General features: G+C 36.6%; 2 pseudogenes; both read right to left on the bottom strand.

Moving 5' to 3' along the window:
* Positions 1-444: 444 nt before the first annotated feature.
* LOC109242984 lies at positions 445-6553 on the bottom strand (annotated as a pseudogene).
* A 199-nt stretch (positions 6554-6752) lies between these two features.
* LOC109242983 lies at positions 6753-10308 on the bottom strand (annotated as a pseudogene).
* Positions 10309-13310: the final 3002 nt, after the last annotated feature.

The following is a 13310-nucleotide window of genomic DNA, read 5'->3' as shown; positions in this document are numbered from 1 at the left end:
TTTAGGGACCACGAGTACAAGTCCTAGTCCAGATGTGGAAGCATTGGACGTGCCGTCGGTGTACAGGACCCAAAGGTTTTGTGTCTGGAGAGAAGCTTGAGAGGATTCCTTTTCGGCCTCAGGCATTATTTTGCGCTAAAGTCTGCGACGAAGTCAGCGAGCACTTGCAACTTTTATTATTGTTTGAGGCTGATATGTGATGTCGTGCTCACTTAGCTCGATGGCCGATTCGACCAACCTCCCCGACATCTCGGGTTTATGTAAAATTCTTCTTAAAGGAAAAATGGTGACGACCGAGATAGCGTGGCACTGGAAATAGGGTCTAAGCTTTCGTGAAGCTACGACCAAGGCCAGTGCTTATTTCTCAAGGTATGGGTACCTCGTATCGACGTCGACAAGTATTTTACTGATGTAATAAATAGGAGATTGCGAACCTTTGAGTTCTCAAACCAGGATCGCACTCACTTCTACTTCTGAGACGGCGAGGTAGACGAAGAGGTGTTCCCCAGATTCGAGCTTCGAGAGTAAAGGTGGCGATGACAAATACGACTTCAATTCTTGCAGTGCTAGCACGCACTCGAGCATCCACTTGAGGCCATTATCTTTTTTGAGTATGCTGAAAAACCTGTGAAATCTATCGGACGACTGCGAGATAAATCTTGACAAGGCGGCAATTCGTCCAGTCAATCTTTGGACTTCCTTCTTAGTAGTCAATTGCTCAGGTATCCCATCGATAGCCTTTATATAATCTGGGTTGACCTCAATTCCTCGCTATAATACTAAGAAGCCCAAAAATTTTCTCAAGGCTACGCCAAACGTTCGCTTCTCGGGGTTTAGTTTCATCCCGTATTGCATTAGTATATCGAAAACTTCCTCGAAATGATCAATATGACCTTCTACCTTCAGGGATTTGACCAACATGTCGTTGATATACATCTCCATGGTTTTGCCGAGTTGGTATTTGAACATTTTTGTGACCAACCTCTGATAGGTAGCCCCTGCATTCTTCATTCCGAATGGCATGACCCTATAACAATATGTTCCCCCGTGGGTTATTAATGTAATTTTTTCTTGGTCCTACTCTTCCATGAGTATCTGGTTATAGCCCGAATAATCATCTAGGAAACATAGCAGCTCGTGGCCCGCCGTTGCATTAATAAGTTGTTTGATATGTGACAACGGGAATGAATCTTACGGGCATGCTTTGTTTAGGTCTGTGAAGTCCACACACATCCTCCATTGCTCAGTTTTCTTTTTGATAATCACCACGTTGGCTATCCATTTGGGGTACTTCGATTCCCTGATAGAGTCGTTCGCTAATAGCTTATGTACTTCCTCGTGGACCATCATTGATGGTGGGGTTGAACTTTCGTCGGACCTGCCTTACCGGGGGATAGAAGGACTCGACGTTCAGTTTGTGTGTGGCGATCTCTTTGGGGATGCCTGATATGTCTACATGGTTGAAGCCAAGCAAATCTGCGTTAGTTATTAATAATTGACTAAATTTACCTGGTTCTCGGAGTTTGCAGCCGATGTAGGCCTTTCCAATGAGGTCGATATGGTCCAATACCGGCATATCGTAGGTTCGATCCCCACAGACGACGCTAATTTGTTTGACCTACAATTTAGATATAGGTTTAAACAATCAGATTTCCTAACTGATTTGAGGTAATCTTAGCCAATGTTAATATCCAATACGTTGTTTGACTAACTTCATGATAAAATGGCTCAAATGTCGTCGGATAATAATAAATATGCAGCAAAGATAGTATTTAATGGCACAAGAACAAAAAAGACATCATTCAATAGTAATAAATGATATATAATGGCATTTAAGCAAATAAATACAAGTGAGATAACCGGAAAAGGGCTGGATTCGGTGGTTTTCCCCTAACAATATAATTGATTTATGAATCTTTGAATATTCATATTCTTCTTGGATCGTTAGATAAAAGTTAGAATAGAAAGAGATATATTTTGTATGCATATAAAACAAAAATCTTTAGAGAATGTCAAAGTGTTGTTCTTTTTCAATGACTGTCAAACGCCCCTCTATAACACCCCTCTTTCTATTTATAAGGGAACATGAGCCACAAAACTCTAATAGTACAACTCTAGAAATATTCACGGAAATATTCTCTATAAAGTCATATCCCCAAAACTAGTTGTTACTGCTCCGTTAAGGAGAGTACTCGTCCTCGACCTCGATCTCAATTGACTCCTCGACCTAGCCTTCGTCCTTTGTCAGGTCACTTCGACCTTGTATTCGTCTTTTGTCGAAATCATACTGACGACACGTGGCAGCCTTCGAAGGCTCTCTTAGTGTTCGACATGGCTCAAATATAACTAGGATAATTTTTTCCCTATACAAACGTGAAATGGATGAACTCCACATGTCCACCTATTTTAAGGAAAAAAGTTCTAAATCTACCCATCAATTTCTTACTATGGTTTAAAATTACCGTATGGAGCTCTTTTAAAGGTCAAGGCCAAATTCGAGTAATGCATGGACACATTTTATCCTTTCCCCTAGATTTTATTATTTGAAAAAAGAAAAGAAAAGTCAGAATGGGCATTTGAATTGAATAAATGAAATTTGATTTATATATTGTGACTAGTTGAAATTAGAATAAGGATCACAACATTTTTATCTTCTGTCTTTACCTAGTCCTTTTGTCCTTGGAATTTTCAAAGGAATCATGGAAGGCGACCCACATAGTTGCTTGATAATGGAAAACGTCAAAGAGGACGGCATTTTTTGCTACCTATCTGTTTATATATGTTTATTATTGATAAATTGTTGTAAACTTAAACTCATATGACCACCACTGGTTTTGGAATAATATTGAGTTCTGGTAGTATCCTCGTATAAATTAAAGAAGAAACACATTAAAAGATAAAATATCAAATACATCAAATGCAAATTTTATGAGATGTTAGACTATTGCTTAATGATCTATTAATTTTTTTTAATCCCTTCATGAAATGATCATTCAAGTATAAGATGCTTAATTTAACATGGAGAATATTATTTAACTGTCAAGTGCTGATGCATCAATCTCCGGCGGCGAATATACATTTGCAACAAGCGAGGTGGTCGCGCGAAATCGATTCGTTAAATTTTTTAATAGATATACATATATAAATAATAAGCAAGATAAATATATTGTGGATCAATGACCCCCTTTTAATTATGTCTCATGTACAAAGTTACTTCACAAATATTTTCACCACTTCACACTACAAAACAAGCAGGATAAGTCCTCTAAACTATAGCTCAAACATGTGTCTTTTAAATCTAAGCTCATTAGACAATCCTTTGCTTGAGACAGAAATTAAAAGGGCTATTTTTTCCTTTAAACCCTTCAAAGATCCAGGACCAGACGGACTCCATCCTTTTTTCTACTAAAAATACTGAAATATTATAGGTCCTTCAGTTATAAAACTATATCATGACATTTTTAGCACACAGGAAATTTCCAAAATAATCAACAAAAAATATCTTTGTCTAATCCCAAAAATTTCAAATGCAAATAACATTAGAAATTTTAGATTAATTGGGCTTTGTAACACCATTTATAAAATAATTACAAAAATTCTTGCAAATCGTCTTAAGCCATTCCTTGAAAAAATTATAAGCCCCTTTCAAGCAAGCTTCATGAAGAATAGAAGATCTTCTGACAATGCTGTTATTATCCAAGAACTAGTTTCCAACTTAAAAAAATTAAAAGGAAAACAAAGTCAGATGATTCTTAAAATTGATCTGGAAAAATCGTTTGATCGATTAGAGTGGTCTTTTGTCCACTAGATCCTTTAATATTTTAACATCCCTCCGAAATTCTCAAAGCTCCTATTAAATTGTATCTCCACAAGTTCAATAGCAGTTTTAGTTAATGGTTCCATTACAAACTTTTTTGAACCAAGTAGGGGAATCAGGCAAGGGGATCCCATATCACCTTATATCTTCATCCTTTGTTTAGAAATGCTATCAAGATACATAAATCATCAAGTTGATATTAGGAATGGGACCCAATAACCACATGGAGAAAATGTTCAAATTTTTCCGACTTATTCTTCGCAGATGATCTTACCTAGATGGCAAATGTCAATAAGAAATCATGTCATGCCATTAAGAGTTGTTTAGACTATTTTTGTAATTTTTTAGGACAATGTATTAACCATACTAAATCCAAAATTCTCTTTTCAAAAAATTATTCTGAAACACTCATTAAAGATGTTACCAATACATTAGGTATTAAAAAAAGTGAATTCTTTGGTACTTACCTAGGCTTACCTATTTTAAATATATACCCTAGGCCAAGAGACTACCAATTCATAATTGATAAAATGCGGAATAAGCTAGCAGCTTGGAAAATGAAGTTCATTAATATAGCAGGTAGAACAACCCTATCCCAATCATGCCTAAACTCCATACCAAACCATTATATGCAATACACATTACTCCCCACACTACTAAAAAATTGATCTACGGTAACGCATGGAAAACCGTTCCAGTAGGTAGATAAACCGTCGCCGTAGCGATATTGGAATAGTTTACAGACCGTCACATCCGCTCGCGTGCCAATAGAGCTATTGGAACGGTTCTTGGAACGGTTCTTGGAACGGTTTTCATCTCCGTTGCTATAGAGACATCTATCGCAACGGTTTTTCCTTTCTCTATTGGAACGATTATTCCTTCCAATTGGGACGGTTTAAAACCGTTACTATAATGTGTATGCAACGGCTCATAACCGTTACAATATTATCTAATGCAACACTTTTGTAAGCTATTGTTACGGTTATTTATGGATATAACAATGGTCTCTTTATGCTATTGTAACGGTTGTTTTTATATTGCTACGGTTTTAAATACCTATTGGAACGGTTTAGAGGGCATATTGGATTGGTTTAGCGGATCTATTGGAACGGTTTACATTCTAATGGAACGCCATTTGTGTCCTATTGTAACGGTTCTGGTAGGCTATTGTAACAGTTCATTTAAAACACAAATATAGCTCCTAATATCCATAATAACACTAAAATTTAAATAAATCACAAAATAAAACTATTAATAATATAACTCGTCCAACAAGCTAATAATATCCATAAAAGTAATTGTTCTACACCAAGTGCATAAGTTTAATACATTTCAAGATAGTAAGTTTCAAAATGTTGACAACAAAAGATTCCTAGAACATTCATCTATAGCAATTCAAAATTCATCTAAGTAAGGTCTAGATCTTCATTGCCTTCATCTTCTATTTCTTGATCTACTCCACCTACAAAAGAGGATAAATAAAGCCATTACCTTTCATCTGGAATGCCTAGACTAAATAAATTGATTCAAAAAGAAAAAGAAAATAATGGACATACAAGATGCTAGTCATGAGCCTAGCTCTTCTACAAAAACACATTATCTAGACCAAATTTGGACATTCAATATACATGCAAGCTACTAAAAAAGAACAACATATCAAATTAATCCTGTTATAGGATTTAAAAGGAAAAGAAGTCAGTTTGCACACGTATAGCGTTAATTATATCATTATTATAATGTTGCAGTGGCCAGGAATTGAAACGGAGACAAAGATAGGTACATCAAGTTACCTTCCGCCCATGAGTTAGCCGTAGCCGAGGGTAGTCTTTCAAGACATCATGGATGTATTATGCAACGATTGGCCAATTCTGTGGTCAAAATGAAGATAATTAGATGTCCGTTCTTTTGTTAACATGGGCAACTCCAGCATCCAGTTGACATTAAGAAAAAGCAACAAGAAAAGTTGGCACTCACATTTTCATCTACATTACGGTAATGTAGAGAGGCACAAAACTTATGGTGCTCAACCTTCGCACCCTTAATGTCTTTAGTTTTCTCGACAAGGGTTTTAAAAACCTACAAAGTAGTCAAACAAGTTATGTTCACGTCTTAAATTACCTTTTTTTCTTTTCCGGCTGAAAGAAAGAGTCATCTACTGGTTTGAAATGCTTTTTAGAGAAACCTTCTAAAGCACCTACCTCATCAATCATGGGTAAAAATTTATGAGCAGGCTGGAACATATTAATTTCCTTGCCCTGCTCAAAAAGAAATTGCAAGAGTAGTTAGGAAATTAGGAAAGTAAGTCAGAAATTGAACTAGATAGCAATGTTTACAACGGAATGAAAGGATAGAATCTGATAATGCAGCTAATATAATACATGTTGATCAGTAGATTTAATACACTTTGAATCGTTAGTAGACGACATATTTTTGACTGGCAGCATGATGTCCATACCATGGCTACCGGCATAATAGAGTTCAGTTAGACCTACCAGCTCATAAACCTGAAACAATAAAGACACAAGTCACTACTGCAAATGAATAGCAACAACAACAACCCAGTATAATCCCACTAGTGGGGTCTGGGAAGGATAGTGTGTACGCAGACCTTACCCCTACCACGGGTAGAGAGGCTGTTTCCAAATAGACCATCGGCATCCTTCCCACCAAGAACTCCCCACCTTGCTCTTGGGGTGACTCCAACTCACAACTTCTTGGTTGGAAGTGGCAATACATGCTAGTATAATAATTACAAAAATCAACGACCACAAAAACGTAGCAGCACTTGTGTTTACAGCCAACAGTCAGAGTAACATTGTCTAGTAAAGCACTTTCCAATAAACACTCTTAGTTACATTTAGAGATAATCATCATATAGTATAAGAAAGAAGCAGAAGTGTCCATCTTTTGAAACTTGAGCAGCAGAGTGACTCTGTCAAAGAAAAGCAACAGATGGCCTTAACGCACATATCTTGATGTCATAATTAGTTGTACAAGCTGAGAGCCCATCCCAATTAGGTGTTGCATCTGACTTCACATTAATATTTTTCCTGGCAAGAGAGGCAGCACTTGTATTATTATTATTAGTATCTTCTATACGAGCAATACCAATGTAACTACTACAATTGCGACACAAAAGTTTAGTATGTTGTTTAAAGAAACCCCACGAGTTTTTGGACCTAAAATAAGGTGAGCATCTAAGTTTACTTATCTGAGTAAATCTGCTCTCATCAATGCATAAAACTGAGAGCACCCCTCTCCTCATTGTTTTCCCATACTTTGATCCAATGACTGTAGTATTGCAATTGCAAGAGTTGAGGTTGAACTCATATCCACACGATCCACTACTGCAAATGAAGAGAGATATAAAAAGTACACGGTATTAATAAAATTACCAAAAAAGTCACCTTGTCACGTCTTCTTCCACTGATGATGGCTGTTGGGAATAGAGTCCATTAAGTACGGGCTTCCTGCAATCTGGACAAGCCGTTCAGGCAGCCCAAAACCAGAACTGATATTCAAAACACCTTCAGGCAGCCCAGCCTGTTAATAATAACCAAGTATTAGAGATATTCCATACAATGGATAACTTGTAGAAAGTAGCAATAACAATGTGTTAAAAAGAAAAAGAGTTGATGCAATTCCTCTTCAATTAGTATATATTTCAGTTTCTGATTATATTAACACGATAAACTCATGGAAACAGAAGAAATACTTTAGTGACTATAGTATTAGAAGTAATGAAAATTTGGATGCTACTTTAGTGACTATAGTATTAGAAGTAATGGAAATTTGGATACTACCTCCTGTAATAGATGTGCTACATAGAATGCAGATAATGGTGTCTGCTCAGCTGTCTTTAGCACGACATGTTGCCACAAGCTAAAGCAGGTCCAATCTTCCAAGAAAACATGAGAAGAGGAAAATTCCATGGAATAATCCGACCCGCAACTCCAATTGGTTCATGCAACGTTTGAACATGATATGGTCCATCAGCAGGAATAGTCATACCGTGAATTTTATCTGCCCAGCCTGCAGAACCAATAGGAGATCATTAATATTTTCAGGGACACGAAATAAGTGTTGATATACTTGCTTTCTCAGTTGGCTTTCTGACTTACCAGCATAATAACGGAGTAGACGTACAACCATTGGTACTTCAATAGAAGCCTGTTCATATTGTTTTCCAGTATCCCAAGTCTTGAGCGTTGCAATTTGATCGTTATGTTTTTCGATCAGATCAGCAAGGCGCAACAATATCTTTGACCTTTCCTGCAGTTATGAAAGATGGAGAATTAGGCGTAATGTGGCATACACAACCATTAACATAGCATAAGACTGTGCTGAGAGATAAGAAGTGGATACATAAGCATTCATTTTAGGCCATGGTCCTTCGTCAAAAGCCTTACGAGCAGCAGCTACTGCCCGATTTATATCTTCTGCATCACCTTCAGCAATATGTGCAATTACCTCCCCAGTCCTGGGGTCGAGAGTCGGGAATGTTTTTCCTAAAATCCCAAGAAAATTAGCTCCATTGTACAATAAATGGCTAACGTTGATATGGAAAAAGAGAACAGACTCTATTAGTGTGACAACATATTTACCTAATGCAGCATCAACAAATTGACCATTGATAAAAAGTTTAGTATGTTTCACATTGACAGCTGGTTTGATCGGTTCCTCAATAGCAGCCGCCGTGCTATATTGATAAGCAGCTATTCTGCCCAGATGGAATTTACTTCCTAAACAAAATAATATTTTCCTCAGAATAATACTCTAAAATGTCTCCAGCTCTAACTAATTAGAGGGAAGGTATAACATCTAAAAATCCAATAGAGAAAGGAGTATCAATCCTTTTTCAAATGGAATTTTATCTCTTGTTCAACTTTGGGACAGACATGTATTTGGATAATAAGATGTATAAAGTACAAATCACATTTTGTGCAGTCATTACAATTTACAAGAATAACCAAATTACATCAAGTGATTCTTCACCAAAAAGAACATTTTGGCTTGCACAATTTAGTCGAGTCTCACGTGTACCTGGAATAAGTTACTTTTGTGTCAAAACAACGTGGAGCAAACAAAAAAAAGGAAATATTTAATGTTAATAGGAGAAAATTTGACTTGAATCCTTTACAGATGATATATTAAGTTGGATTTAAATGCATTTCCATTTGAAGAAAATAGTAGACTCACTAAAAGGGATCAAAAGAAAACCACCAAATTTGTTCACTCTTTTCCAACAGCTAGAAGGTGATTTTCATTTACTTTCCTGTCATCATTCCATTTAAACCATTGACTTCTAAGGAAAAGGGAAAAAAGAGTGTAAAAATCACTATTTTTTGGTAAATCTTATGGGATGGATAGTCAAAAATTCAGAGAAGTCAACAACTCTATTGGGATGGATAGTCCATTTAAACTTTATTGACCACATATCCTCTAAGTGGCGTTTGAAGCCTTTAACTACCATTCTTCATGCCCAGTAATTAGATGAGAGAATATTAGTATCCCAAAATACTATCATGTGACCTAAAGTTGGAATTTTCAGCCAAAAACAAGAACATGCAGTCCAAATTGAGAAATAGATTCATACAATTGGTAAATACAGAGGAGAAGAAAGGTGCTTACCACTCGATTTCTCAGCCGAGTTCGCCGGAGAAGAAGATTACGAAGAGCAGCAGTCGAGCGCGGCCTCAACTTGATTTGCTAGTGAAGTCTCTTTGAAGGAAAACGAATTACCGCAGAAGGAACACGATTATTGACTCTGCAGAAGAACAGAAGCCCAAAAAAGTTGAGCTTAGTCTCTCTAAATCAATAGCGGAATCGGGCAGTGATGCAAAGGCTTCGTAATCTCGATCCCAACCGCGAAAGAGCTCTTGAATCCCGCAAACAGCTCTTTAATTCGCTATATTTTAGAATTTTGAGGTCTTTTTTGACTGATTTTCGCTGATTTTGATCCTATTTGAAGGTGATTTTGGGAGTATGGGAGGAGCTGTTTTGGAGATGACTGGAGGAGAGACCCGCGATTGATTTATTAGGTATTTTTAGGGGTTTAGTGTATTTCATATTTTATTAGGTATAAAACTAAGGAAAAAAAATTAGCTGGTGGGCCCTTCCATTTTAGCGGGTATTAAAAATTTGGGTGAAAAAATAGAGGGAATTAATAACCGTAACAATAGAGATAACCGTTACCATAGATTGATTTATTGCTACGGTTATATAAAGCGTTGCCATATATACCTCTGTCGGAACGGCGTTTAGACTATGGCAACGGTTCAGTTACTAAGTGTCCCGGTAGTCCCAATAATTATTAGTAACGGTTACAACCGTAACAATAGACCGCTTATAGCAACGGTTATAAAACCGTAGCAACAGAAAACGTTGCCATAGCTCCAATTTCTAGTAGTACCAGAAAGATCCTTAACAAAATTGACAAAGTACAAAGAGATTTCATCTGGGGCACTACTATTGAAAGGAAGAAGATTCATCTTATTAAATAGTCTACTATTTGCCAAACAAAAGCTAATGGAGGCATTGGAATCCAAAATGCTAATTCTAAAAAGTTATGCACCTTATCTAGCATGGTATGGAGAATGCTCACTAATGCTACCACAACCTGGGCTACACTAATGATCTCTAACTATGCATCAAGCAATGCTAAAAATAAAAATTCTTTCATCTGAAAAAACATTAAAAGAGGATGCGATTTATGCTCTAAGGGTATTATTTGGTCACCTTATCATCATTCCAACATGAACATATGGGAAACCAATTAGATTCCAAAGGTGGAATATCTTAGGAAAACAGTAGAAGGCCCCCTCTTAAAAAAGGATTACTCCATAAAATTAAAGGACATCTTTGATGGGGAAAACTGGTTACTTGATAAAATCTCTCTCAACATTCCAGATTACACTAAAGAAAACATCACCAAAGTAAGAATTCGCCTAAAGGGTCCAATTAGTGACATTCCAATATGGTCACTAACTATAAAGGGTTTTTTTACGACCAAAACTTGCTATAACCTAATTGACCCTCCGAAAAGCACCTTAGTAGATTTCAAAAGGATTTGGAAATTAGCTTGTCTGAATAAAATCAATTCTTCTTATGGCAATGTCTCCATAATAGAATTTCTTGTAGACAATACCTAGCCAAGATTGGCTTAAATATCGATCTGAATTGTCCTATATGCAAAGGTAATGAGGACGAATCAATAGCACACATTTTTTTTTAATTGCAAAGCCACTAAAAAATTTTGGGACAGTCTAGGGTGGCAACATTACAATAAGTCCCAAGGTGAACACTGGCTATTCTGCTAAAAGCTTTTGACTATCCAATTAAAAACAATTTTATCAGTTGGGACTCTTTCTTTCCGTTTGCTATATGGTACATTTGGTTAAATAGGAACATTAACAATCAAAATAACACGATAATTCCTATTAATGGTGATTATATTATTCAAAAGGTGACTGAATTCAAGCTCCTCACTGAAAAAAGTATGTATACTCCTCAAAAAACTCCCATCAAAATTGGATGGCACAAACCACCAAAAGGATGGTTTAAGCTAAATATTGATGCTAGTTTTGATAGTGCTACACAAAAATATGGTCTGGGAGGAATACTCAGGAATGCCAATGGACATTGGATAGTGGGCTTTGGAAAACCATCCTATGCAAGCGGATCATTAGAAGCAGAAATAAAAGCACTACTAGAGGGACTCAAAACAGCTCAAGAATGGGGAATGTACCCTCTTGTAATAGAGACAGATTCCGTGGAGGTTATTCAAGCTATCCAATAGGGCAATAGATTACACGATGATATTGTTAATGAATGCAGGTGGTTAATGTACCAGCAGAAGGAAATAACCCTCCAGCACACATTCAGGCAAGGGAATAGTACAGCTCATCAGATGGCTAGGAAGGCTGCGGATAAAACGGAAGGCAAAATTTTTTTTGTTGAAGCTCCAAATTATGTAAAAAGTATTGTGAAAAAAGAACTACTAGAACACTATGTTTTTGTAAAATTTCTATCTTATGAAGCTTGCAAAACTCTAGCTAGCTTAAGGAATCAAAATGTCCTTAGTGACACCAAGTATGCAAGTCATGTACTAAATGCTATTTAATTATTAATATATATATATATTTCCTGTTTCTAAAAAAAAAGATAAAAATATTGAGTATATAAATAAAAGATAACACATCTTATCTTTATGACTTCTTTTATTTGATCACTTCTTTAAATATTGTCAGCATATGCCACTTTATTTTCAACTTTCACCGCGATACAATTGTACTTTCCTAAGTTATATTATATTTTGTTTTAAAAAGATGGAATATTTGTCTTTTATGTGGTCATAATACTAGGTGGCTTATAGATTTACTGGACGGACTAAAGCATGATTGGTCAAGTTTCAGAAAATTGCTTATATTGAGAAGCACTTTTGTCGAATTAGCTTTTCAAAGAATATTTTGGAAATAACAGTTTATGCTTGGTTAATCGATTACATTTTTTAATATTTGATAAGCAATGCTTGACTAATCTTTCCAAAAAATATTTTCGAGTGTCTAATTACTAAAAAAAAATAGTATCAAAGTTCATTTTACAATTAGTTTTTTTTAAACAGATAAATGATTCTAAATATCCTCATGGTCTCATAGTAGGGATGTCCTAGGTTTTTTTGGCTTGAATTGACGAAAGTTGGAAAATTTGAAGGTCTGAAAGGTTAATAGGTTTGACCGAATTGACCTTATTGATATCGGGTTCAAATTTTAGCTCAGGGAGTTGGAACAGGTCCATTGTGTCATTTGTGACTTGCATGCAAAATTTGAGGTCATTTCGAGTTGATTGATATTGTTTAGCAAGAGTTTTGGAAGTTGAAAGTTCATTATTCCTTAGGCTTGAATTGAGGTGCGATTCGTAGTTTTGATGTTCTTTTGTGTGATTTGAGGCCTCGAGTAGGTTTGTGTTATGTTTTGGGATGGGTTGATATGAATGGACGGGGTCCCGGGGGATTCGGGTGTATTTCAGATTGATTTCGGATTATTTTTGGACTTGAGTGCATTGCTGCAGATTTCTGGGCTACTGGTGCTTTTGCATCTGCGGGGGTTTGGCCGCAGGTGCGGCCGTTTGAGTGCAGATGCGAAGGAGGAAGCTGGGAGCTGGGTTCGTATATGCGAAAGGTAGGGCATATGTGCGAGGCCTCATCTGCAGAGAGGGACCGCATATGCGTGAGCACAAGAGCGAAGTATTGGCCGTAGAAGAGGAAGGTTTTGAAATTTGGTTGGACCGCTGGTGTGGTCTTCTGTCCGCAGAAGCAGTTAAGTAATCGCAGATTCTTCTTCTTCTTCTTCTTCTTCTTCTTCTTCTTCTTCTTCTTCTTCTTCTTCTTCTTCTTCTTCTTCTTCTTCTTCTTCTTCTCATTTTGGAGTTGTGGATCTCAGTTGAAGGCGATTTTTAAAGGACTTTTCATAACAATTGAAGGGGTAAGTGATAC

This window comes from Nicotiana attenuata, unplaced genomic scaffold, assembly GCF_001879085.1.
Source record: "Nicotiana attenuata strain UT unplaced genomic scaffold, NIATTr2, whole genome shotgun sequence".
NCBI lineage: Eukaryota > Viridiplantae > Streptophyta > Magnoliopsida > Solanales > Solanaceae > Nicotiana > Nicotiana attenuata.
Note: the sequence above shows the minus strand (reverse complement) of the source record. Positions and strands in the feature narration are given on the sequence as shown.